The sequence below is a fragment of the Syngnathoides biaculeatus genome, chromosome 1, assembly GCF_019802595.1.
Source record: "Syngnathoides biaculeatus isolate LvHL_M chromosome 1, ASM1980259v1, whole genome shotgun sequence".
NCBI lineage: Eukaryota > Metazoa > Chordata > Actinopteri > Syngnathiformes > Syngnathidae > Syngnathoides > Syngnathoides biaculeatus.
The window spans coordinates 9219124-9241954 of NC_084640.1; the positions used below are offsets into that span (position 1 = coordinate 9219124).

Genomic DNA, 22831 nt, shown 5'->3' on the forward strand with positions numbered 1-22831 from the left:
CAAACATGATTGCACTTTTGTCTGCAACATGATTCTGTGTGTGTGTGTGTGTGTGTGTGTGTGTGTGTGTGTGTGTGCGGAAGACCATATTCGCTCGCTCGTTGCGTTCCTCCCCGGCCAGGCTGTGCGACAATCCCTAACGTGCACACAGAAAAGTCGCATGGGATACGTACACACCGGGTTGAATACTGTATTTGGAGAGGAAGGAAGGCCCTCGGTCGGGCCGAGACCTCCACCTTGGCCAAACTAGCGTTTTGTTTGACTGAAGGGAGAGAAAAAAAAAAAAAAATCATGATGCAATGTGATGTAATTCCACTCCAGTCCTTTAGATGTTGCTAATGCTCTTAAGTGCAAAGTGCTGCATTTGATAGATGACTGCCCAACTTTAGCTCGAAGCAAGTGGAATGTAATTGCCATAAAAGTCTAAATACATTTCTCAAATTGTGCATTAATCCAGATTTGCGCCAAGGTCTATTGTGACACCACTTCCCAAATTTAAAATAAAAAAAAAAGTAGCAAATTAATCGTATAAGTAACTCACTGGAAACAAAGTTAGTTGCAGAAAAACGATGAATGAATTAGCATTATATGTAAGCATTAATTTAGCAGACCTTTGGTATTATATGGTTTAGTTGAACATTTTGATGGCGCGTGATAAATTATCTTTTGTTTTATGTGTCAGTTTTATCTTGAACTTCCTCAAGGAGTTGCAAATAAACAAACTGAAGCAAGCACGCTACCTCTTATTTGGAGAGCTAAGCTAGCTAAACAGTTTTTTTCCTCAAAGTGATGTTATGCACCTTTTTTCTACAATTTTTTTGACAGCAAGCTTGTGAGAACAGGTGCTAAGGAATACTTCAAAATGTGTGTTTGTTTTAACAATTTAAACTCTGCTCGCGACGTTCTCTTTCACAGATCTGGTACATATTGCTCACGCTAAACAGGATTCCACTGTTGTTAACTGCCTACGAACAAAGTAGTAAACTAAATTACAAACCAACCAGTTTCAAGCAAACAAACGAAATAATTCCAAACCCACACTGGCAAAGTACCTGAGAACAAAGAGACGACTCAAGGAGTTTATTTCCTCCTCCTGAACAAAAGAGTGACTTAAATGATTTCATGAAACAAATTGACTGTAAAGAAACTCGCTAACATAATAAATGATAAATGCGCTAGTCACACCCTCCAGCTGCTCCCCTGCTAATGTTTGAATGCACACAAGCTTGTGCAAGACAAAATTGATTCATATTATGTTCACTATTGATTAGTTACATGTTTGAAACGTGTTTAATTTTAACTGTGACTTTATGGAGTAGATATAATCGCTAGCTATGCCAGATGAATTATCTCAGGAGGGCTTTTGACTTATTATTACTAAACAACAGGCCGCACTCCCATTTAATTTTGTGAAATTGACAACCCTGATGAATTTGTATGATGCAAGTTTGTGCGTGTGTTTGTGTTTGTAGTACAGAATAAAATATTTAGAAATACTTAATCATCATTTAAACAATTAGAAAGGTATGTCATGTATATTGTGTACCCAATACAGTATACTTTGTTTATTCAGAATAAAAAATACGTAAAACTAAAGGAAATGATACAGTATACATTTATTAGATATATCTATAGTATAATGCAGTGTTTTGTTTCAATTTTCTTTTCAATATTTTATAATGAAAATAATACACAAATACAAATAAAATAATACAAAAGTAAAATAAATAGAAAAAAAGTAAAATAAATATAATATGTAAAAACATCTCAAGTACATAATATTTAAATTAAAGAAATCACTTCAATAAGGTCAAACTCTTTTAGAAACCTAGACCTAGATGGTGTTGTGTTCCGATGTAGATTTTTAAATCTCATGACTGTTTTAGTCTTTTTACTATAATTACAACCCAACGGAATTCTTGTGTGAATCTGCTTGTTTCATCTATTTTTTTTTATTCCCATTGTCTTTTAGATGAGCTCATTTAGAGGGCATAGTTTAATTGCGCATCTGTTTAAATCATCCCTCTCATTTCATGGTGTCGTTAGCAAACAGGCGGACTCCTTCGACATAAATAAAAACATTTAAAGAAGAAAAAGAACAAATGCAGCCTCGGAGACACAATTAAACTAATAGCCCATTTCTTTATATGTCATTCCCTGAACAAGATGTTCTGCTTTACTTACTTTGTCTTCTTCTTCGTGGTGGAACGTAGCACAGAAAAATATGACATATGGCATTACTTTAACTTCACACAACATCAAACATTCACGTGATTAATATTGGATTTTTTGGAAAGGATTTTGTTCTTTTACCAGGACCCAAATACTTCCCAATTTAATGCAAACCTCTGATGCAGTTGTCCGCATAGCCACCTGGATCCCGTAAGAATATGACAGGAACGCCTTGGTCTCTTCTTTTTCTTCTTCTTTTCCTGTGTAGTCTACTTGTTCCGTGTAACTCCAGCAGTGATTTCCAACTTATTTTTACACACTTGTCCAATAAACCTGATCCTGATATATGGAGGCAAGGCACATATTTTACAATTGAAAAATCTTAAAAAATTGGATTTGTTCTGTCTGTCACTGTGCTTCCCTGGAATAAATTGATAAATAAATACACATTCTATCTTGTAAATAAATACTTTTTGGGCAATTACATAAAAAAACACCTGAAGAGCGCTCACAGTGCACTAATGTCAACCAGAACACTGGTTGACAATCAATGAACGACAGTTTATCCATAAGTGTATGCATTAAGATTGGCGGCGCGAGCCAGCTAAATGTGTCTGCCTAAAGGTAAAAGTGCCTAAAACTGCCTAATATTGTGGTGCAAACAAAAGGATTAGTTGGCTAACTGCCCAACTCGATAGCTGCCAACAAACAGATGAATAAATGACCTTGCTATCAAACGGTGTAACCAACTGCCCGAAGGTCCTCGATAACCAATTAGCTGCCAACAAACAAGTGAGCTCGCCATTGAACAACCTAACTAACCACGACGAAAGAAAACTAGGTAGCTAACTACTAATTAACTGACTAACTGCAAACAAACAAAATGAACTTTTTTAAGGGGTGAATTTTTCAATTAACTTACCTGAGATAACGGCGTAGAAAATTGTAGTTGTTGAGTGCACGTAGCCTAATGTACATACCCCCCACCCCTCCGTGTTTGACAGCGATAACGCTGATATTATACAAGACTTCCAAGACGAATGAAAGTGAAGGTTGCGCGTGTTCATACATAATGGCTCATTACCATAAATAATAATAATTCTCTGTGGTGGCCGTCTGCAGGTTGCTGATCGCGCTTGTGTTGGAAGGCCTGGACTTTGCCACTGCACACCCGGCATGCTAACAAGTACTTACGCGTAAGTACCTGCCTAATCAATTTTGTCTTGAGTGCTTTTGGGTTTAAAAGAGGCAGAATAAGGAGGCCGGGATTTGCATTTAAAGTGACTTGCTTACATTGGTGGAACACTTCAACGTGCAAGAGAAGGGACATTCGTAAGAGGGTTTTAAAATCCCTTGTCCACGTGTAAAACATCTTTTCCCCCCGTCAGTCTGAAATTGTGATGCAACACTGTTTAATAATATATATATAAGGAACATTTGTATTTTAAGTGTTTTTTTTTCAAGTTTATTATTACAGTTCCTGTGAGGTATACATGCTTTATATAGAACTACAGGTACACTATATTGCCCACCGATGTTCGGGTGTGTAAAGCTGGTACGACCCATCAATACCTACAATCACAAAAGGAAAAATGTATTCTCCCAATACTTACATGTATTTACATTAAGTGTGTATTAGATCACTGTTGTCAATGCTACTTTTCTAAACCCAATCATATTTTAACTAGTGATATTACATCCATCCGTTTTATTTGCCGCTAATCCTCACGAGGGTCGCGGGGAGTGCTGGAGCCAAAACCAGCGATAAATGGGCAGGAGGCAGGGTACACCCTGAACTGGTCCCCAGCCAATCGCAGGGCACATAGAGACAAACAGCCACACTCACAATCACACTTAAGGACAATTTAGTGTCCAATTAATGTTGCATGCTTTTGGGATGTGGGCAGAAACCCACGCTGGTCAGTGATATTAAATGATTTTATCTATTGTTCTTATTTTGTTGTTGTTCGATCATGCTTGTATTTATGTTTTGATGACCTTGTTAAGCACATTGAATACACTTTGTTGTCATAGTGTGCTAAACAGATAAACTTGCCTCACCTCGCCTTACTGTTATTTAGGATAAACAGTCTCTGCTTGTAATTAGCCCACCCTACCAAATACCCCAGGCCCCCCCCCTCCCCACCTCTATCACACTCCTGGTTGTTCACTACTCTTCACTCATTATCATCATCATCACCATCAAACATTAGGATTTTGCTCAGTGCTGCACTTAGAGAAACTTCCATGGAGAGTCCATTAGCGGCGCATAAAAGCACTTTGGCTAATTATGAATACACATCCACTAATGTCCCCCCGTGGTGTGTTGAGATGGAGGTGGGGGGGAGTGGGCGGAGAGTTGTTGTTTTTTTTTTTAAAGCCATCTCGGATTTCACAGTTTTAATGATAAAAAAAAAAAAAACGATGTAAGTAAAAGATTTCTCAAATGTGATGTTAATCAATGGTTGCCGTTTAGTTTGGTTTGACGGATAATAATAGAATGTATTACTTCAAAGTTCGAAGTATGTTCCCTTCCAGAAGTATTGAAACACTGAGACCAATTTCTTTTTTTTTTTTTTTGATGAAGACTTGTGACATGGAAAGATGAGATCAACATCTCAACTTTTATTTTCATACGTGATCAATTAGTGGTCCATTAATTGCAATTAGCTAGAAAACTAACTGAACAATCCATTTTCTCTTCGATTACTTGTAGATTAAAATGATCAACAGATCAACATTCCATTAATGAACTTTTTATATTTCACATTATGACAACCATTTGAGAAAAAAAAGACCTTTGTTTGACTATTTTTGCCTTTTTTTTCCATTTTAACACGGTTTCACGTATGTTTACGGCTGCATGAGAAATGAATATTTCCATTATTTCTTACGGTAAAAAGGTTTCAAAATCCCAGTGTCTGACATCTGGAGGACTGACATTGGAGGCTCCCTGGAAATGGAATATGAATTGAAAAATAATAAAGAAGAGAACAGTCTTATCTAATCCAATTAGTTATTATTCAGTTTTTCTTACCTCAGAGCCTTTCATCCGTCTGCTTCTCATGGCTCTTACAACTCATCGCTCTCTCTCTCCTTCTCTCTCTCTCCTCATCTCTCTATTATCCCATCACGCAGTTGTATGAACCTCTTAACCCTCTGGAAGAAGGCACAAAGGCTAGAATATTGGCTTTCTGCAGCTAATTGGATAGACAATTGCCTCCCCCCCCCCTTCCACCTCCTGGTTTTATTGGTCCCTCATATGGATGTATTCCATTTCATTTTTCAGGATTATTCTTGTTTTGTAAATCCCAACATAGTGAATGGTCATTACCTGGAGGTGTTTTTTGTGTTCACAATTTTCAACGACCATTCCTCATCCTTCAAAATGGCTTTAATTAAAAATTTCTCGTAAATCCATTTCCGAGCGAGTTCCAATTGCCTCGTAACAGTAAATTGGATATTCCTGAGGTTACGAGGTCGGCTCGTGATTTGTTTGACATTTAGCTCAATTACTGAAACCGGGTCTCAGTGCAGAGTCGGCTGCGGACGCCGCCTGCATCCACCCAAAAAAAAATTGGCAGTGAAAGCCATTGGCCTTTTTTGACATTGTGCGGTTGAAAGAAGTCAAAACTTGTGGCAGCAGTCTGGTGCCAGACACGGCTGTAATGGGAAAAAATGTTCCCTGAGAACGAGACCATTAATCACTGTTTACGCAGGACATCTGAAATTATGAGATGTGGAATTTTGAAGAAAAAAATTAGTTCAAGCTATCTACGCCACTTTCTTTCTCAGCGACTATATTATTAAACTAAATAAACGGTCAAACGGGGAACTTGCCAAAGCACCCCGCCTGCTCACTTCATCGTCATTTTGTGAGTTTAATTAGCAGTGGTGTTGGTCATCTTTTCAAACCAAAAAAACAACCATATTTTTAGTGATTGTGCAATCATATGAGGACATAATAACTTCAGTTCTAGAAAGGACTTCATTACGGCCTTTAGGTCGATGTGCATTGTGATGCCGTTTGTTGCAGGTAGATGTTTGGCCTTGAGCTTTAAATTTGAGCAAATTAAGGTATTTCTGGGCGGCACGGTGGGGAGCTAGAAAGCGTTGGTCTCACAGTTCTGAGGACCCGGGTTCAATCCCAGCTCTCCCTATGTGGAATTTGCATGTTCTCCCCGTGCCTGTGTGGGTTTTCTCCGGGAACTCCAGTGTCGTCCCACATCCCAAAAACACGCAAGATTAATTGGACACTTTAAATTGCCCGTAGGTGTGATTGTGAGTGCAGCTGTTTGTCTCTATGTGCCCTGCGATTGGCTGGCAACCAGTTCAGGGTGTACCCCGCCTCCTACCCCTTGAAAACTGGGATAGACTCCAGCATTCCCTGAGACCCCTGTGAGGATAAACGGCTCAGAAAATGATGGGGAGAAAAAAAAAGGTAATCTTGGATCACAGTGACAATAATAACCACAGATCTAGAAAACCTTCATCCCGGGCTTTAATTTGATGTGCCAAAAATCAGTTTTATCCCAAGGTTTTTGCTCCTTATATCGGAGTTTGATCATTGTGTTTTGTGGCATTACATGAGGACATAAATCCAAAATAAGTGTATATAGAAAGAATCTGAATCATACGTTTTAATTTTATGTGTGACTCTGTGTGGTGTGTTTCAAATACTTTAATTTATTGCCTTAACCAGGATTAGATTTGACCTCCCCTCAACCCCCTGAATGTCAAGGTCAATATCCAAACAGCAAGTGAGTGTCTAGCTACCTACTATTTTTTCAACCAAGTTTGGAAATGATCAAATTAAAATAGCAGAGAAATTGAGTATTTCTGCGTTTGACATATTTGACCCTGGTGTGACCATTTACTTGGTCCGTAACCTTCATGCTTTGGCCCGTGAAACCCTCTGAAACCAAAGAAACTGGAGGGAGAATATCAATCTTTAGTTGCTGATGTGTGGCCATGAAAGAGTGAACAAAAATAAACGTGTTTCTCAGAAATACAGTGTTATAGTGGTGTGAATACATTAAAAGTATCATGTGACCATCTGTGCTCGACATAAATCGTTGTTATCGTCCCCCTGCAATTTCATTATAACTCTTATGCGAGGCTGTCAATGCCTTTCGGGGGAAGAGTAGTGGTTCGGAGGGACGCAGGAGGAAAAAAAAAAAGAAAATGCAAAGTCATGACAGGGCTATAAAGAATGGTAATGGCAGTCAATGATCCATGGTGTGCCATGACTCAGCAGTACCAATCGCAAGCCAGCGGTTCAGCAAAGTACGATGTCGCACGCGAATGGACACACAGGACTAAAGGTCAGAGCGTAAGTAACTCCGAAAAAAGCTGCAGACAGCAAGATGAAGAAGCAAGGAGTTTCTGACTTGGCAAAATTGTGATGAAAGCACATACAGTATTAGAAACCAGACCACCAAACCGCTCCAGTGCAGTGTTCCGAGAACTTTTTTTCAAGTTCACATTAGCAAAATTCTGTTGTGACCAAATGTCCAAGGTGAGCCCTTGGAAATTGTAACAGTCCAACAGTTCGGCAGTTGCTAGGAAAACCATGTCCAGAATCCTAATTGACGGAAAATGCATATAATCACAGTCTGATTTCTGTGTCCAGTATTCTTACATAACATTTCATATGTCTCCCGCTTGTCAGCTTGCTTAAAACTTGCTATTCGTCACATAGGTTTCTGATTGGGTCATTGTTCCTGTATGATTAAATCTTAGGATGATGAAGTCAGAGTGAGAACCTTCTTTCTGAGATCTTTTTTTGTGCCACAGACCGGTTTCACGCGAAGGCGTATTCCGACAGATTGACATCAAAAGAAATGATTATATAAAACTTACTGTTAACGCTGAATGTAGTTTTAGTAATTAGTGGGAACCCTGCGCTTCTCTCTCTTTAACGAGGCGGTCCCATTTGGGGATAATCTTTTTTTTTTTGTTTTCCAATAACTTCTACAGACTTCTTTATTGGTGCTGGGTGGCTGTACCGGCGCAGTTTTGATGCCTTTAATACCTCATATGCGAGTCTGCCGCCACATTTTACAATGACTGAATTGCGCGTCCAAAGTTAACTAGCAATAAAGCGGAAGCTTAAGTAGGATGATTGACACTGTCTGTTAAACAGCTTTGTTTTTTGAATTTGCAGGCTCTTCTGTCTCATTTGATGTGTCCCCATTTTCAAAGCAGCGCTCCAAACATTTGTTTTTTTTTTTTACTCCTTTGGCTAGCTTGTGGGCTTACTTTGTTCCTGTCTCACATTACTAAGATGAGTTTTGACACACGCGCAGGTGATTTTGATAAAGATAACTTCTTTTTTACCCTAACTCCAACCCCTCACCCTGAAGGCGTTTACAGGCCGCACTTAGTTTTCATGGCATGCACCGTAGGTTAGGGGTCAACAGACGACTTGCGTGGCTGTATTTGATGCTGGTTACTCAATTAAGTAGCTTCGTGCCATTTCCCACTGGTTTGGACGTACAGTAGGCCGCAGCTCTTTTTTAGTTCCCGCGGGGAAACAAACCTCCAATAATATCTTCAATTTTTCATTCCTCATCTCGGTTTGCTCTTCTTTTTTTCCTTTTTCTTTGTACCCTCATTTTGTTGCCCGGAGGAAAAGAACATCACAGGATTCATGAAACGTGGCCATGCCGCGGAAAGTGCGATTACAGCCGCTCCCTTCTCGCGGCTTGGGAATCGCCAGACGCGATCGCACCTCCGACGTCTCTCCAGAAACACCGTCTGATTTTTTTTTTTTTTTTTTTTTCGGAAGGGGCAGCAAATTTAACAATCTCTGTCATATATCTTTGTTTCCTCTTGCTTGTCTCATTTGGCGTTAGCACTCGCTCCCTCCTCGCATCAGCCTCGCTCTTTCCAGACCTCCACCTTCTTTTCTATTTCCCTCCCTGCATGCCCAAAGGTAATTCTCTCCTCTCCTCTCCCGAGTCGTATTCATCATTGTCGGTGTCTCTCAGCCAGAGAATGTACAGTACAGGGACACTGCAGACTAAAAAAAACAAAAATTCAAGAAGCAAAGTCTGTTCACGTGTGTAAAGTTTATCAAATGTGTGGTTTCTTTTGTGTAGAATTCCCATTCATGTTGGAAGATTTGCCTCAAAAGTCTAACAAAGGATTGACTCCACAAGTGTGTTTTGCTTTTGTTTTGGCTCATTTGTTTGACAAATATATTATACACTTGTATCTAGCAATACTGCATCTATACCCTGCTGAAAGGTGAAATATTAGTCTGAAAACACCTTCCTGTTCCCTCTCCCTCTTCAGAGTGCAAGTAGGTTTGCTTTATTTATGCCCTAATCATGAATCCAAATCTCTATCCCTTATCTGTAACTCTAACCATATACTCAAACTTGTAACCCTAACCCTGAAACTTTAACACTTACCCATACCATTTACCCTATCCTGGAACCATAACCAAGTACCCTCACCCTTAACTCAAACGTTGAACTGAAACCCACTTACCATAAACCCTTACCCCAATCCTAACCATTAATTGAAACTTTTAACCCAGAACCCTAAGCACCGAAACCTTACCATATACCCTAAACCCTCAGCCAAACCATGAAACCAAATACAGTACCTAGCTTTAAACTTAATTAACAATGAACCACAAGTCTAATCACGAACCCAGACCACTAACCATGAACCAAAACCCAAACCATACAGCTTTACACAAACACACATGAAAAAAAAACTAACCAGCGTTAACTAACGATATTCCAAACTTACAAATCTCAACATCTATAAAACTCCACTTGGTGGCAGTATTGCAGTGCAAAAACCTTCTTTTTCACCACCCATTTCGTCTGTCAGCCTTCTTCAAATGTTTGTAGTTTTACCATCACTGTTGTATGGTGACGATTCCTCGACTTACGAGTGACCCGACTGACCAGTTTTTTTAGATATTTGTTGTCACTTCGCCAAATCCTTTTTTCCCCTCGTGAGTTGCAGGCAAAATATTAAATTTTTGCGCTGGCCATGTTTGTAAAAGACTGTTCAACAAGCATTAGGTTGTTCTATAGCCAGCAACATTTAAAAAAAAAAAAAAAAAGAGGCCAAACCCTTGCTTCAAACTTCCTTTTGCCACTGCCAGATAGTGTAAAATAAAACATTGAAAAAATTACACGGAGTGTACAACACCACACTACATAATTTTGTTTTACCAAAGTCTACTAGCTTTATACATCGTTTACAGTAGCTTTATACATCAGAGATGGTTTGACAAAACTAACATCAATGGCCGTGTAATTATAGAACTTTAAATGACTTATATTTGAACACAAGGAGTACCAACACATGCAGACAGGTGTATATTCTTTATCCTCTGCGAAAAACTATTAAGACTTTTGCAACATAGTATGTTTCATCATCAAATATTAGTGTGTCTTTCTGTATTATACTGCGCCTGGTAGCCAAGGTGTGCTCACCAGAATGAGCAGCACATTGCCCATTGAAGTGTCAGGGTGCCAAAATAATTTTACTCATTCCATTCAATTTAACTGTTATTATTGTTTTTTGTTTGTTTGAGTGCAATACTGTAGAGTGCTATTTTTCTTTGTAAAATGCACATTATGTGGGGTGGAACGGATTAATTGAGTTTCCATTCGTTTCACTGAGGAAACGTGATTTGAGAAATTTTTGAGGTACGAGCGTGCGGATGGAATAAATCAGTCTCGTAAGTTACGCAAAACTATATTACTATACAGGTTCTGTTTACACTTGCATGGCAGTTTTACTTGAACTCAGAAACTTCTCAGGGCACAAGTGGCCTGACGGCAATGAGACAGGAAGAATATAGAGTGCGGCGCTCTCCAGGCGGGGAGGATTGATAAATAGACTTCATGCGTCGTCACATGAGCTAAGATGATGGATGGCCATGGTTTACAAGGCAGCAACATGTGTGGAACACACCAGGCCAACTTTGGTGTGCCTTTGCCATGAAAATCAGCCAACATGAAGGTTTTTAGCGGCCTTTAATCCACGTACCCCAATTGCATTGTAAGGAAAAAAATACACACACACACACACACACCACACACACACACAGGATCGACGCTATCATCTTTCTTCAAAGTGTGGGATGATTCATAACCACTAATATGACACTGCAGTCTGGGTCTTAGAATGCATGACAATAGCACATCATCACAGATGTGTTGCATTCGAGCAGAATGGATTCATTTGATGTGTAATCAGAACGATTTTTATTGCAAAAGCCCATCCGCTAAACAACATATTTTAAAGCCATCTTTTGTCTCATCAGCGAGCACAGAACGACGCCTGTGGGGGCAAAATGCCAGGACCCAGACAGACAGATTTGGGCGTAGCAGATTCTTTTTCTTTTGCAGATAATTCAATTCATCCAGGAATGTCCTGTGTATCTTGTCTGGGTCGCAAACTCCTTGACATTGTCGTTGGTGTAACGTTCAATGACGCTTCAAGGGGGTGTACGGTCTGGTTCTTATGGATTTTTAGTGTAACGTCACGAAACCCGGGTTTATTTTTAATTGAAGCAAATGTGTATAAACATTTCTGTCGATTATGATAAAAAAAGGTTTGTGATTCTCTCTTGATGAATGGAGAATCTTTTTGTTAAAACCTTTTGCAAGTCATCCACCAGATTACCGTAATGGGGGTATTTTTGGATGCTCTTATTAGCATTAGGGTGTGCACTTGATAACTTGGTGTTGGTTACACAAATACATTTTAACAGATACAACAACTATGTTGTCTAACTTCATCTGCCACTGCAAAACCCTCAAAGACGGGTAAACCACGTCAATCAATGACTAAGTTTCATGTCAGTTATGTGTTTAATTGAGAATACCATAAAGTCGTTGACAAGACGGAGACTGGTTTTGGAAGAGTAAAAACGCCGTCATTTTGAGAGTGTTATTAGAGCCAACAAGCGAAAGTATTGAATGCGAAGTGTCTCGTGTGAATATATGTTGTCACTGATCAAGAGTTTATGACTCAATTTACAAGCATGACTCATTTGATTTAAATTTAGTGGAGGACTTGCTTGATTTTTGTCACAGTAAATCGGGACATAAAGGCTAAGACTTGGGAGTCATAGTACGTGAGACTTACCAAAACAGAATGTGACCTACTCCCACCTCCAATTGGCTTCAAGAAAGACACCAGCATGCCGTTAGAAATAAATAGATTAAGTTTGCGGACGAGACCAGAAGACAATTTGAGCCCTTTCCGGGAACTGAATCATATTGTTAAGTTCTAATTGGGGAAAATGTGAGGCCGCCGTCATTGCGTAAGCTGTCGCGCACACCGAGACGACCAGGGTTGCCAAATTCTGCTCTTGAGGGCGGATTAAAACCCTCTGCTGATTGGGCCGCTGCATTGGATTCCCACTGTCGCGGCTTTGATAGCAGCGTGTAAAAAAAGGAGGCAGGCGGTGGCGTGTAGACATTTGGCACCAGCACGACGACAAGACGACAGAAGAGCATGTCGGAGCGGGAGACATTGTGGTTTTTCTCTTCTCATGGATATATAATCACTTTAAAAAGGATGTTTTTTCCCCCTGCAGTTTTGGCTTTGATGCGTAATCAGATTTGGGGCCGCACTGTAATTCCGCGTCTTTGTGCGTCCCGCTAAAGTCTCCCTGTCACCCGCGTTTGATGTGGCGGCACGCTGGCACATTGTTCCAGCTATTGTGCCAAGCGGAGGGGCGGTGGCTGGGGACGGAGATAGATGAAGGGCAGGCTTGATGTGGCACGGAGGCCCCAGTCAAGTTGGGGCAATCTGGTTGTAATTGACAGCCACACTGGAAGATCTGGGATTGCCATTCGAAACAAAAGAGGGGCAGCGGGTGTGTTGACAATATTCCAAAATGACCTCCAACAACTTTGAGATAGGTGTACAGTGAACTTGCACCGACTGTATTTGCGATTTTAATATTCGCAAATTCACTGTTTTGCTTGTATTTTCCTCTATTGGACCAATCGTAAGATGTTTATTTTTCTCTTTTTGTAATCCCCATAGATGTCCTGGATAATAAGAAATTAGTAATTATTGTCAAGAAAGTTTTGTTGAAGTCCTACTTCACAACTGATCGACTACAATCTTTGTACGTTGAGGATGAGGCAAGTTTAGCCTGGCTTGTTAGTGAAAGTTACCCTGTCTTTGCTTGATGTTGGACGTAAACGCACACAGTTCATTAAGAAGGTTGAATTCTGATTGGTTTTGTACCTGTCGATGCTGTAAATTTTCGTTGTCTTGGACCAGCTGTGCCCTTTCCAGCTAGCTTTATGGCTACCTAGCCAGATGTCTACTTAGCGATGCAGGGTTGGATCAACTTTGTCCTATTCAGCGGTTGGTGATGGCACCTTTTTGGATTTGGTTGTGACGCTTCAATGAGTATCTGAGGAGCTTCTCGGGATAGATTAATGGGTTCCTACTTGAGCAGAGCTCAAGGTGGAGCGTTCCAAGCTACAGCTGCATACACGTGCAGATACGATGTGCACGCCTTGGCCATATACAAAGGTTAAAAGTCGTCAAATATAAATAAATATTTTTTTAGGTTATTGCAGAGGCATGGCAGAAGTTGCAGCTCTTGTCAAATTGAAAAAAATAGTGTGATATTTGTTGTTTCATTGTGATTTAAATCTGAAAATTTTGATTTGGTGTGGGGTTTTTTTGGGGGCCAAACTCAAATGGCAGTTTGAGCCACCATCGATTTGTGAACACCCATCTACTAATTACAAGACTAAAAGTCACAACACAACTCTGTGGTGTTGTATTTGTGCATCTGCTACTCCCTGCCTACATGCCAGGGCATTACAGTACCTTAATAGCTCAATTTTTTTTATATTCACTTTTAGATGTATCATATCTGAAGTTCTCTCATAAATAATATTCTGACTTATAGCATTACCAGAAATTGTCCAAGCAAAGGCTCCTAACTTCAAAAACTGAAGTTTGGGTACTTGGAAGTCAACGTACCTATCTATAGCCATTTCTAAATATGTTTTGGGGGGAGTGTCAAAAAACTGCCCATCATTGTTTTATGTGCACTTTGTTGCTATCAGACATTCCAAACATTCATGTTTCTAATTATTAAGTTTTTTTGTTTCCACTGTGCTCATGTTATCTCGTGTCTGGTTATCTTCAGCAGAGACTGAAGGCCCTCAGGGAGCGCTATGGATAACATTTTTTAGTTTTTTAAAAATTGGATGCCGTTCAGTGATGAGCTCACTGCTATTATCAGTTGGAGTGGAGCAGGCAGCGAAAACAAACAGGTCATCTTGTCACCTTTCCAATATTATAACATAACTGCAAATGCATGGTTGCAGACAAACAGATTGTATTCTGAAAGGCATCTTTTGTATTTTCTCACGCATCCCAAGTGAATTAAAACCCCATTAGAGGAAGGAGTGTTGCTCAACCTAGTGGGGAAATTGCTGAATTACCATTTAAGGGACTTCACAGATGTGACACAAAATTTTACAATTTGTCAAAATTTAAAAGATCAAAATTTGCCCACGTTGAAGTTTCGAGTCCTGTAATGTATGAATATTTACGAATTATGATTTCAACGTATGTCATATAAAATAACATTGACAGATGATCAACTACAAAGTCAAATAAGCGGCATTACCGTAACTATTTTGTAATATAAATGCCAGGACATTGTCCAAGTAATTAGTCATTTTCATTATCATTTTTTTCATTATTTTTCAGTCCTGCTGTTGCTGTGTAGACTTTTGATCAACTGAAATTCGCAGTTATTTTCATATTATTTAGTTAAATTCCGTTTTAAAACCTTTTTTTAAATTCTCATTTAATTTCATATTTATTGTTGTTGCATTTAATGTTTGTTTAGTTAGGTAATTGGTTAATAAATGTCATTAACATTTTTTTTAACAATTTGAAATTTTTACATTTTTAATTTTACTTTTTGATAAACTTAAAAAAAGTTTTTAAAATTTCAAACCTTTTTCATTCAATGTATTTTATTTATTTTGATGTTAAATTGTCAATTTTTTACATCAATTTAATTTAATTAAAAAAATCTATTACTTTATTATTAAATAACTTTCACTATCTTATTTTAAAAATTTAAATCTAAACATTTTCTTGTCACTGTAATTAAAACAATAATCAAATGTAATAGTGAATAAATGTGTTCTTTTATTAATGTTTTTAATAAGGGAACTGATCAGAACATGCTGAGGACATTTGAAAAAAAGCAACTCGCTTGTGAGTTGAGCTGGCGCCCTTCAAAGTACCGGGCACACAATTGAACCCTGAGGAGGGTCATTAACAGCTGGGATACATATTGAAAATGCTAAAAGTTAAGAAAATGGTGACTGGTTTTCATTTGTCTTGGACAGTTGAAAAAGAGATGGTGCCGGGACACGCTTGATGTCTCATAGAACGTCAAAGCATTGGGAAAATGTCACCTGTGACAATCAGCCATGAGGGTGCCGCGCATGCGTATGTTTGCGTGTGTGTGGGATCCAACGGTTCAATGGAACGTTGACAATGGGAAGTCGCGAGCGCGTGGCACGGAGATAAAGGACGATGATGATGCGGCGGAAAAAAAAAGTGCAACAGTTATGATGGCCAAACACAAAGAGCATAAATGAGCCAGGGGGGAGGGAGGGGGAGAGAGTGTGGTGAGGGGGGCAAGAAAAAGAAAGAAAGAGGGGTGAGGCGGAGGAAGATTGATGGAGCCAAAAAGCCGATTTCTTGCTTCATCTGATCTGCATTACCCTGCAATCACAGACACACACATTGCAATCAACACACATACACACGCATGCACTCAAGAACACACTGCAATCAAGGTGCATGTTACTGATCAGACGCTGTCATCAGCTCCACACTACATACTTGGGGTGCGTGTGCGCACATGCACAGACAATTTGATAGGGTGAAAGGAGCTCATCCTTGCATTTTTTTTTCTTGAAAAACAGAAACATTTCTTTCCAGTGATTTAAATAGGATGTCAAATTACAGTACGTGGCACACAAAGGAAGAAAACCAAGAACGGCTCTCCCTCCCGCACGTGCACATGCAGTGGACGTGAAGGACGTCAGCCTGGCGATTTTCTTGAAATCTAGGAGATACGTATTTCATGATGATTAAAGGTCCACTATCATGAAATGCATGATTTTTAGTATGTTATTAATGAAAAAATGGCAGCCGCTATGGACCCATCCGTTTTTTCACCACCCAACCTGATTTTGACATATATGGCTTTTTGTAACTCCCGCCATGAAAATCCTCTCGAGGGATTTGTTTTCGAGAAGAAGCAGGAAGTGACGTACAGGGCAGTAGCGCACTCAAGCGGTCTCATCTGTTTATACTAGTTTTACTTGCTGGAAGGTAGCTTGTTGTTCCTTTGTGTTAGCCAAAATTCCGGCTTGTTGTATTGCTGGACATTGCTTGAACACTCGGGAGGATGGATTCGCTCTTCATATTTTTCCAAAAGACCCGGTTCGTCGGGAAAAATGGATTGCACAGGTGCAAAGTACGAGAGTTTTGTGGGTTCCAAATGAGAGATAGGTGTGTATAAAGCACTCGCCGCTCATATTTGTTTTTTGCATAGGCATTGAAGTGAATCATGTTATATGTATTTTTCATTACAATATCTATTTTAGAATGTTTATAGGCAAGACACTTGACCTTGAAGATTGCATGTTATGTACCACACTACGATAGAAAGATAAGAACACAAACATACTCTAATTGGAAGGAATGAGATCGTCCCATTTTACAAAAAAAAATGTCCTGGCAAATTAGGTTAGATTTTATGTGCCATACAAAGATATAAAGGTAAGAAAAAGAACTGCACACTTTCTGTAATGGCTTGTGATGGGATCTCGTCCATACTAGAAAATTTGAAGAATGTCCCAACGACGTTACGTTGTGCCACACTGACAAAGAAAGACCGGAATAAACACACACACACACACACACCCTTAGTTACTGTAAGTGGAGTGAAACCTTGTCTTAGCATTTTTCTTGAAATATAAAAACTTCCTCATGATTAAGTTATGTGTCCCATAAAAACAGAAAGACAAGAAACACACACACTGTGGCACATCATTAAAAAAAAAAAAAAGGAAGCTCTATCAATATGGATAGCATTTCTTACATCCTCAAATGAGGATAGAAATGGAAATTGACACTTTTGATAATAATTCGACCTTAATCAATAAGCGTATTTTGAAGGCCCCAATCCCGGTACGAGTCCACTCGTCCCTAAATGGCCTCACCCAAATCCCATAACGTCACACTACGCACACGTCAAAGCTCTCAAGGAGTTGATGTTATTAATGCAATCAGTCGCAGTCTAGCCCACAAATGAAGCGTCACTCATAAGCGCCGCCAATCAGTCAGTTGACTTCTGAAGCCAGCAAAGCATCAAAGAGGCTTTCAAACGCCTCGCGAAAACAGACGCCATTGCTCAAAAAAAAAAAAAAAAAATTATAAAAATTGGATGTGAGCGTAATGGCAGTCGCGGAGATTATTAGGCCTCACAGGATTTTATTTTTTTTCAGAGGACAGAATGTTTTTTTTTTTTTTTTTTTGGTTCCAGTGTGAGAAAGAAGCCATTTAGTTAATGCCAAGCCTTGTGTGAAAATAAGACGTTTAGGTTTTTGGCCTGGCTTCTGATGGGAAAAACATCTCTTTGCTCCCAAATATTTTCCCACCCGCAAGTCGGGACGAGCCAGACGTTGACCCGCAGTCGAGTGCTTTTCCTTGTTTAGACTGAGCGCCAACACCGGCGTTTTGAAAAACATCCACTTTCACACCTGTTTTCAAAATTATCAAAACGGCGTCGTATAAACAAGAGGCCGGAATGCCACATCCTCTTTCCAGGGGTGACTGACCCATAAAGGAGACAGAATGACTTCTTTTGTGTCAATTCATACCCGTTTTCTGGTGTCTTTCCTTTCCACAAACTTTTATCTTGCCAAATTAGCCTGTTTTGAGAAGGCGGCCTTGATTGTACAGTGCCGTCCCCTCAACTGTACCAAAAAGACAGCGTAGACTGTCGTTACTTCCTGTTACTGGCTCGTTGAAGAGAAACAAGCAGCACCCCTACTAATTTTGACAAGTACATTCAGGATAATGGTGACTTTTATTGTGAATAGTTTTTTGTTTTGTTTGGTTTCTACGATTGAATTTGAAAATTTTGCTTGTCTTAAATTAATCTCTAGGTCTTGGGACCGCTGGTTTACAGGCAATGACGTGTCCAGTCCATTTCAGGTGAGGCCGCGTCGCCTTTGGTCTGATCTAAAAGATGAAAAATCAATGACAATTCGACGCGGCTGATCGTTTAACAAGGAACAGGTGGCGGGACGTGATTGCAGGCGAGGAGCTGATTGGTTTCGGGGCGCAAAAAGCGGGCGAGATGACAAGGACAGATGCGGCACAGGTGCAGGGGGAGGGGGATAGAAAAACAGTGGAGGGTTAAATAGACTACAGCTGTGTCCTGATTTAGGGGGTGTGCACTTCAAATGGAGGCCACGTGGTACAAATAGGAAAACCATGTCTTTGTGAGATTTTCTTCATTTTGTCACATGCTCCCATCGTTACATTTATACCTCACAATGCTAGGTTGCTACACGTTAGCAGTCCAAACATAAATCTTAGTGCTTTAAGGTTCCCTGAAGAAGCAGTGTGTCCTCCATAAAATGAGAAAAGAAGGCTGCCTTGGAAGCCATTCATGACATGATCATCCTTCAAATCAAGGCTCCAAAAGATGTAGCGCAAGAGTCTTTAAGTATTAAAGGCTGCCAAGCATAAAAGCAATATGTCCACCAAAACACTACATTTGAAAGCGTATGTTAATACAGGCTTTCACACTGTATTATTACTTCATCTGTCTTCAGTTGTAGCCTCCGGTGGTTCATTGGGTGATGATGAAGGATTGTAAATGTGTATTGTTATGAACCAACAGTGCAGGGCTGGACCCAAATGCAGGACTCCGAGACGAGGGCATGATGTTAGGCGTAGTTTTGTTCAAAGCTGAGGTCATACACGGTGTAAGCAGTCCGAGAAGGCAGAGGCACAACAACACTAGGCTATAAGCAAAATCCAAAAACATGAAACGAGGTCTGATGACTGGGAGGCAAACTTGGAAACACTATGGTGGCACAGAATCGGCGACGAGGATAGCTCACACTAGACTTTCTCTCGGTGGTGGAGATTCCTGCTGGCAGTGAACGCAACTCACTAACTTAAGGCAATGAACTGCGTATGGGTTGCCATGAAGGAGCCTTTGTATTTAGGCCTACTCACTGATATATAATGTCTTCCTTCAAATGTGGGCTCCAAAAGAATGCTGCACCAAAAAACCTTGCGGTACTCGTGGTCGCAAAAGATAGGAGCCATCTTCTTGTCATGTATCGGAAGGAGCCTTCGTGTAAGGGCTTCACACAGAACAATGACAATGTCTGCCTTCAAATGTGGCCGCTCCCTCTAATTGGAACATCCTTTCTTTAGTGTCCTTGAAACGCAACCTCCAAAGGATGCGGCCCTTGAATTAGGACAGTTTTTTTTGTGTGTGGTTTTTTTTTTTTTCTGTACAGCTCCACACGATCACCCAATTTAGCCCCAGATGTTTATTTCCAGCTCGGTTGCTTCACTCTTCCCTGTTCTCGCCATCCTTTGTGAACATACGCAAAAAAAAAAAAAAAAAAAGAAATCCACTGAGCAAACTCCTGTTTTCCTGAAAAACTTGCGGTTATCTGATCAGGTTATTCTGTGATTGTCGGAGCTGAAGTCACCACCATTGAAGTCAGCAACATTGGCTGACCTCAGGGCGAACAGTTCATTTGGAGCTAAAGCAAAATAAGACCAACAAATTCTATGCAGGACAAAATTTGTTCCAACTATCAAGAGGCTTAAGTAGTGTACCCGTTAAAAAAAGGCAGGCAGTGGTCTTTAGGGGTCACTGCAGTTCGTTGCGGCATTGAAGAGGAAAGAGACGAAAACAAACAAAATCGAGGGGCACACAGTCAAAGACAACAGAATCGAAACCAAGTTTTAAGCAGTTTTATGAATACCGAATGCGGTGGGGGGAGTCAAGAAGAAAAACAAAAGAAACGAGAAACTTTTACCACAGGGTCATGCGTGCTTATGTCTTTTAATGTCTTGTCAAAAGAACACACGCGCGTACACACACACGCACACGAGTAATAACAATAATAATAATGATAAGGTATTGATGCATAAACAAGAACTGTTGGTAAAGATGTAAAAGAAACCAATGGGTTGCAAAGGCTGCATTTTTGGGAAAAAAAAACCATTACTGTTTTTGTACTAAAGCAACTCATTTTACGATTACTTTATTATTGATATCACTATTATTATTGTTGGAGAATGGCTGAATTTACAGTAAAAAGAAACAGTATTAAGCAGAAACTATTTCTTTATGACTTGTCCATCTATAGATCCACAATTACCTTCCACTTTCACCGCAAACGCGTTGGTTCCATTTACGAGCCTGTGTGTCGTGTGCGCTACGCGGGTCTAAACTCAATCATGGTTTTAATAGTTTGGAAAGACGTGTTTGGATTTAGAACGGATAAATACGGAGGCGCCGGAGAAAACACGTTTATATTTTCCATTTGTGGACAGCTGCCGAATTGAATGTGACGCGGGCGGCATGAGGTTACATTGTTGTCAATTTAAAGCATAAATGAATTTCTCTGGGGAGCAAACAAGAGGGTCATTTCGAAGTTTGGGGGGGTTAAATCAACGCTGCACGGGAATATTGAAAGTGTGTCCTGTTGAGCATTGGAGATGCAGTTTTGTATGAATATTATTATAATAATTTTTGCTTTATTTGTTTAAATTCATTTTGCATTCTGTAAGTTGAAGGTGGTCCGCTGAAAGTGGAGTTACTCACAGTTTAGAAAGCATTTGGGCTCACTCCATTTTCGTCATTTTTTAGGTGAACTTCAGAAAGGAATAAGGAAAAGACATATCTGTCAGATGAATGAGTACATTTCTGACATACAAGGTGCAGTCCTTTATTGCTCCCAGCGCTTTTCCTGATTCATCAGTGCCACACCAGGCCAACTCCCATCTCCAAGATGGCCGCGCCCATGAAACCAGTTTCAGGAATTACTAGAAGACTCAGAAAGTAAGTAGTGCTTTTGCTTGGGTGCCAGTGCATCTCCATGGCAGTTTGAATATGTTTTATTATGTCATGAAATGTTGATGGATTTGAAATATTTTATGTTCAGTGCAACAGCGGTTTATGTCCAAACCATAGAAACTAATCTATGAATCCAATTTATCAAAGTTCATATGGTTACATTACCTCAGTTTTTGACAAACGTGCAAGCAATATAATTCATCCAAAACAGGCTTTCAAGCCAAGGTTGAGGGTGACCAAGGAGATTTTCAAGCCAAGTTTACGGATTCAGTCTAGGGCTTCGATCCAGGGAAGGCGTTTCATGTTAGGGTTTTAAATTTGAGTTTCAAGCCATGGCGAAGATTTAACGGTACCGTTAAAAAGTTTCAAAGTAGCATTCTAGTCACAATGTGCTTACAGCCATGCTACCCTGAGAACGCTCGAACTCGTCCGATCTCGGAAGCTAAGTGGGTTAGGCCCTGGTTAGTACTTGGATGGGAGACCGCCTGGGAATACCAGGTGCTGTAAGTTTCTCTTCCCAGCTAAAGGCAGAGGGGTTGCGTCAAGAAGGGCATCCGGCGTAAAACTGTGCCAAACAAATATGCGTTCATCTAAGATGACACGCTGTGGTGACCCCTAATGGGACAGGCCGAAAGGAAAAGAAGAAGATTCTAGTCACAATGTCAAATTGGGTTTTATGCAAAGGATGGGTTTTCAAAAAAGGCTCGATCCACTAATGCAGTTTGACTTCTCACAGTTGCTGTAACATGCTTGTAAATGTTACAGATTTTGATCCTACCACAATATCGTAATCCTCTATTTTTATCAGTGTTCCTATGAAAAATAGAATTTTCATGGGAAAGAAAGGAAAGGCGAATTTCTTCCTCATCGGCGAGTGGGGACGGCCTGGGCTAAACGTAGAGGAAATTGTTTCCTGTGTGTGTGCAACCACACCCTGAGTGGGAAAAGGGAAGGGCTGCAGGGTACACACATCGTTTAGCAATTACAGTCTAATTTTTCCTCCCCATTTGTATTTTGATCAGCAATTACAATGTCAGGTGTCATTTAAGCCGCACGCTATATAGTACAGGCAGTGACTTTCACACGCACAATAATATACCTAATTGCGTCTTGTCGTAGGAGGTTAATTATATACTTTAGATAGGCTGAATTTTTATGGGGGGGGCTTGGTGAGGTTTTAGCATATGTCGTGTGATGTCCAAACCCTAGTAGGTCCAGTTGGACGTGATGTTGACTCAACACAGAATCGTCAAGTCAAAGACAGCGACCGAGCAGATTTCCGCACAATGCTTCAGAAGATAATTAAGTAGGCAAAAAAAAAAAAAATTCAGAACTTTTGTAATTATTCTTTAGCGATATACTTTGTGTACATTTGTAATTATGCCCTCAAATATGTAATTTTCTGCTAATTCGGTGCATTACGTAATGAGCGTGAAATAAAATGATGATAAAATTATTTTTCTCAATATTTTCTCTTGAATTGGGTGC

The 22831-nt window shown here is 39.9% G+C and overlaps 1 protein-coding gene and 1 pseudogene across 2 annotated transcripts in view; both read left to right on the forward strand.

Annotated features, from left to right (window-relative positions):
• The window catches only part of trps1 (trichorhinophalangeal syndrome I), a 184758-nt gene that overhangs the window by 45396 nt on the left and 116531 nt on the right, over positions 1-22831 (forward strand). For both annotated transcript variants that reach the window (XM_061814600.1, XM_061814605.1), the window contains 2 exons: positions 3295-3368; positions 21137-21328. The gene's annotated coding sequence lies outside the window, so the exon portion shown is untranslated. The remainder of the gene's footprint in view (positions 1-3294; positions 3369-21136; positions 21329-22831) is intronic.
• LOC133504379 (5S ribosomal RNA) lies at positions 21735-21853 on the forward strand (annotated as a pseudogene).